The following is a 6,000-nucleotide window of genomic DNA, read 5'->3' as shown; positions in this document are numbered from 1 at the left end:
GGCAGAATTGTAATTACTTTGTAGTTATGTCTGCCACTCTTTTTCCTTTTAAGCGCCTGGATGATTCTTGCCTTAGTCATTTTTTTCTCTGCCTTCTGAAATCTCTATAATCTGAATTTATCTGTGAGGTCAGAAACAAGGTAAATTCAAATCTGTGCAATCTATGGGAGAACCAAGAAGTTCCCTCAGATTGTCTCATGATTTTGGGAATAAAACTGGCCAAGACAGTGACCAGATCCTTCACAACTGCGGCAGCCAAGCAATAGATACCCACTTTCCAGGGGACGGAGGTGTACAACTGGCAAAGCATTCTCCATTCACCAGAAGAGGAAGCCCTTAAGGACAAAAGACTGCAAGTGGAATATGGTACAGTGGGAGAGACACTAAAGATCTTAACCTAGATGCACTCATATAAACACAGCAAAACCTCAAGTGCTTGTTATTATTTTAATATTATTGCCTCTGACTGACAGTAAAAGTTAATTGGAATTGTGTGTTTGAAAACCCACGTGTATAATATACTTACACCAAAATGTAGTTGAACCTCTATACTTGAAAATGTCTGTTAATCGTTAGCCTGGGACTCATTTTTGGATACTGCTTTTTACACTGTTTCATTTGAACTAGATACTGTTAAAGTCTTGTTTTATCTAACATACTCAGTACAGTGTAATTTATAGTGTTATGCAGATGCTGGACCATTTGAATCTCCATTCTGTTGCACATAATTTACATTTTCTGTGGCAAATAAAAAGATAAGTGCAATCCATATTGCAAATGCATTGTACCATTGTGAATTTGCATGCTTTCTCCTTGTTCTTCTTCACCTCATGACATATATGTGGTCATTGTAGCAGTGTCTGATATCACAATGAATAGCCTCTTACCAGTTATGTTTTGATTTTAAAACTAGCTGTTTCTATATACATTGTTACAGCAGTCTTCACTATCACCCTAAATAATTCCCAAGCTATAGTAAAAAATTCTGCTGAACTGAAATATTACACTGAAAGTAAGGACACTGCTTGAAAACGCACATATAATGTTTTCTCTTATTTAATTCCTATTTGATCAAGCAGCCCTATATCAGATGGGGTTTTTTTAATTAAGTCACTTTATAGATTTAAATCCATTTGTGTTGGACCATTTTTTATCTCAGTGGCCCTTTTATGTGGACCATATAGCTCTTTTGAAATAATTTTCACTTGAGCATCAGCGTTTCACCATGTCAACGAACATTTCCCTCATGCAGGAGACCACCTAGCCTTTTCAAGGCTCAGACACATAAAGTCATCTTCCAAATAGATTTGAATGGATAATATCAAAGCAAATTTAAATACAATAAAATACATGGTTCTGTGAGAAGATAACCCACTGAACCTCACTCCCTAAGGTCTGGTGTCTCATGCCTGAGTTTCCATGTTCTGATGTTGTGTAAGAGGAAAGCTCGGGTTTCACTTTTACTTGAGCTACAGCATGGAAGGTGTCTTGCCTGTCTGTAGCATCCTATTTTTTTATAAATATTGTGAGAATTTAGACTGACATCTCTTTTGAAAACTTGGTTCAATTAGGCTGAAGGGTTGCAAATATATTAAGGATGAAGTGACTGACAGATGGACAAAGAGACAATGTGGTTGCATGATCTTCATTCTCATAGGAAACCATGACAACTAGAAAGAGAGATTTGGAAATCTTCAGCTGGAAAAAGTTGGTATAGCTTCACTTACCTCAGTGAGCTGGAGTGACCCGCTGAGTGCTAAAAATAGATAGTAATTAAAATGGCCACACTGTGCTGGGCAAAATCTATCTGAATTCTCTCTTCTCTGCACCTCCTTGTAATACAAATACAGTGTAATTTAATTTGAATGAACTCTTCATATATTCAAAAAGTAGTATGTTTTTAAGTGAGCATCAAAACCAGCACTTTAAAATAGCGATTGTAAAAGGACACAGTAATTAAATATAGTACATTCATTTTGGTATGAATGAGAAATTTGAATTTTTGACATTATTTTTATAACACTACAATTTTACAAAACAATTCTATGTAAAAAATAGAAATGTGATTTCCCTGTTTATTTATTTTCTCATCACTTTTCCATGTCCTTTTGATAAGCTACCAGGAAATTTTTAAAGTAATTTCTAACAATATAAAGTATCTCTATTTTGCCCCTCCCTATGAAGCCATTACCTAATCAAGTGCTACTTAATAAAACAAATAAACATATATCAAAATATGATCTATCACTACTGTGTTAAAAATGAAAATATTAACCAATGTCTGCTTAAAAAAGTTTCATGTGATAAATCACAACATATTAAAAAGTCAAATGAATAAATGTGTTTAAAGTATAGAAGCAGCAAACAGAGAACGTCAATTCCTTTTAAGTTCTCGCCACAGAAAATAACCTCTTCAATTCACTTGATGCAGTACATTAATATTATTGATTAATATACAGAATCTGTGACATGCTAATGTGGGAGTTGAGGGAGTTCTATAAACTACAGAACTACAGTTCTTCAAAAACCCCTTCCGCCACCAGGGAGATCTCAGGTGGGGTGTTAAATGTACGCTCAGCCACCGGCTGCAAGAAGTCACTGAAGCAAACACTGAAGCACCTTGGTGAAGGCAATACTATCAACTGACACTTCTGCTCAGTGACCCTCTCAGGTCTTAGAAATGGTCTTTTTGGATTCTGGGTCTTGCTGTATTGATTTCAATCAGCAGCTTTTCCTAAGAGCCCTACTTTGAAATAGCCCTGCCAGAATTTCTACGCTCTATCCCAAGTTTTATCCCAGGGTTTTTATTTGCATTTGACATCATTCAGCTAAATGACAAGAGAGGATTTTGTGTGTGTACTTCTTTCCCTCCCCACTTTTTTTTTTTAATTATATTTGTTTCAAACAGGAGTAAATCTGTTTACTTACGCTTTCACTTGCTCCATTGAGGAAGATACACTGAGCTGTCTCAAGTGTTGTTTTCAAAATGTTCTTACATTTTTGGCCATGCTTCAGTGAGAACACGGTATTTCTGTCATTAATGCCAGGATTTTACCCCTGGCATTTGCATACTGGAGGCACCCTGAGCACCACTCCAATCCCCTTGCTTCCCTCTTACCCTTACCCGAGCAGCAGAGGCTTCGATAGCTCACGTACACCCATGGCACAAGCTGGTGAGGGACCAGACAGCCACTGCTCTGCACCAGGGCACAGGAGCCGGAGCAGAAAGGCAAAGAGCGGGCAGCTGCCGTGCACTCCATCGTGCCTCTACCTCCCGAGAGGCTGCACCCGCTGTACTGCATCGCCAAAGGCACGGAGCAAAGCAGGCTGGGGGGAGGCAAAGTCCCTTAAGCCATGTTTGCACCTCATAACTTCTATAGCTCTCAGCATAAATTGGAGCCACCTAAGGGGCTTTTTGATGGTTAAGATTTGAGAGGGGGGTAAAGGGTATTTCAGACAGTAAAAAAGTTTCAAAGTTTTTCTCTTTTTCTGTTGTTTTTTTTGTTGTTTCTTTTTTTTAAATGAAGAAAGCTATCAGGAAATCTTCAACAGAAACTGAGAATGGGTTCCTGATGGCTGGACGGATTTTGCCAAAATCCATTTTAAGGTTTACTTTGAGTAAGCCCAAATCAGGTTACCATATGGAATTGCTCCATGCATCAGCCTGACCTAGAGCAAAACTGAACAAAGCTGAGATTATTTACTAAACTCCTAAACCACTGGCTGTTTTGCATCTCTCCCACACTGGATCTAATTCCCTAAGTAAATAAGCACATATGAAGTTAAACACCCAAGCTAACAAGCAGACCGAATAGTTGTACACAAGGTAGGCTATTTGATGACACACAAAACAAAACCATGGGTCAGCATTCATGCCTCAGACTGTCTCAAAGCTTGCTGGCACCTGCAGTTTAGCATATTTACTGCTGTAGCCAAGAAGATTGATCAAAGGAAGCCAAAGCTGTTCAGTTAAAAAAAAAAAAAAAAAAAAGAATCAGCTGTTTTCTATGAGCAGTCTGTCAGATAAGCAGCCTAATGAAACTGTGGGCATTTCTCTGGAGCTCAAGAAACATTCATGCTGGAGAGGATACTGGAGTCATTCTAATACTTTGCAGTTGTTTTAGAGGTTAAATAGAAAGCAGCACAGAAGAAAAGCTCTGCCTTTGTGATTAAAGAAAAGGCAGAAACATAACATCAAAATGCACAGTTGTGCCCTTGGCTATAATAGACATAACACTAACGCTGTATTTTTCACCTCACTGATGCACTCCAAATTGAAAACACAAAGGATGCCTTTTGCTGGTATTCTTTAAGAAAAAAGTTGCACAGCTGTGCCACAGAGAAACCAGACAGACAAGACACGGTCCTGCTTTTGTAAAATTAATTCATAACCTGATGAAATGTCTTGTATCAGAATCAAAATCAAGAAGCTTCAGATGAAAATTGGATCTGACTCCTGTCAGAACTGCGTAAGCTGCTCTGCAGTCTCAGCTCTCCCCATTCTGGGCTCCAAACAGATACAAAGGTAAAAGGAAAGCAGCAAAAGGCTCAGCACACAGCGATTCTGATGTCCTTTGGCAGGACACGTCACCAACGTGGAAAACACTGGCATTCATGCACATGCTTTTAGCTAGCTTGTACACACGAACGTGGTTTTGCCAGCTGCCCCACTGACAGCGCAAAGGGCATTCCCACATAAGATGCCTTATCTGGCTGTATGCAGGCAGGACTTCACTGGGCAAGCATTTATTCTGCCATGATGAGAATAGTCTTCTGGGTGTTCACTCAGTTTTGCTGGACAGTGTGGGAGAAAAAACGGGAAATACTAATGTGGTTTTAAATGGCAGTAAATGTTCATCGCTGTTTCAGCCCTCTTGCACTTGTAAATTCCTTACAAGCCAGAGGGACGTTGTTTTTCATATGCGATGGACATGTAGACAATCCTGGTAGGTGGCACAAATCAGTGTAGCCTCAAGGCTGCTCTAGCTGATCCCAAGAGGCTGACCAGTTCAGAACTACCTCAAGCTTCAAGGGAGATAGAAGGAGCCACAGAAAGATTCCATCCTGCCCTTTGAAAGTGAATCAAATACCTCTGGCACTACATCTTGAGGGGAAATTGAAAGTGTCCAGCTTAAAACCTTAAGCTTTCTTCACCATTGTGTCATGTTTCTCCTTACTAAAAAAAAAAAAAAATCAAGTAAAAGTAGCACATTTGGTAATGTACAAGTTTATCTGTTTGTAACACAGCTTTGGTATAATTTCCAAATACGTCATACTAACAATTCCTAGGAATATTTCTGGAAGTGAAAGATGGCTCCCATATGACATTTACCACCTGATACATCGGGTACCAAATAGTGGAGCTCATAGTCAGTTGAAAGCTGGAATATGCTGATACTTTCTGGTTTTTATTTTCCAGGCCTCAATTCATATTCTGCATTTTATATTAATATTATTTGTATTATAGAATATTTTTATTTATAGATGAAAAAGAGTATAGATAATAGGTGACTGTCCTGGTTTAGCCTAAACCAGGCCAATTTTCCTTTCAGTGATTTTTACTTTCAGCTAAGTCTCTTCTAAGTAACTGCACTTTCTGAAAGTAACTGCATGTTTTTCAGACAGTGTCTGCTTCCAGGACTGATAACGCTCTAAGTCTGTAGTTATCACCGAGGCACCGGTAGGGATGTTATGTAGAAAGGCTCTTGCTGTACTTAGTCTTAGAGAAACCAAGGTCACTGCTAAATTCCTCACTGCTTACGAGTGAAGAGCCGAAGGGGGGTCGCACCTACAGGGAGGAGCGGACAGGGCAGGTGACCCAAAATTGACCAACGAAGGTATTCCATCCCATACACGTCATTCTCAGTATAAAACGGGGGGATCACGAGGGTCTCGCCCCTTCCCTTCTTCTGCCCCTTTTCCCTTGCTGCTTCTGCTGTGTTTGGGTGTTTCTGCTGCTTCGGGCTGCTTCTGCGGCTTGAGCCTTTGGCCAGTGTCCAA

Source organism: Nyctibius grandis, chromosome 1, assembly GCF_013368605.1.
Source record: "Nyctibius grandis isolate bNycGra1 chromosome 1, bNycGra1.pri, whole genome shotgun sequence".
NCBI lineage: Eukaryota > Metazoa > Chordata > Aves > Nyctibiiformes > Nyctibiidae > Nyctibius > Nyctibius grandis.
Note: the sequence above shows the minus strand (reverse complement) of the source record.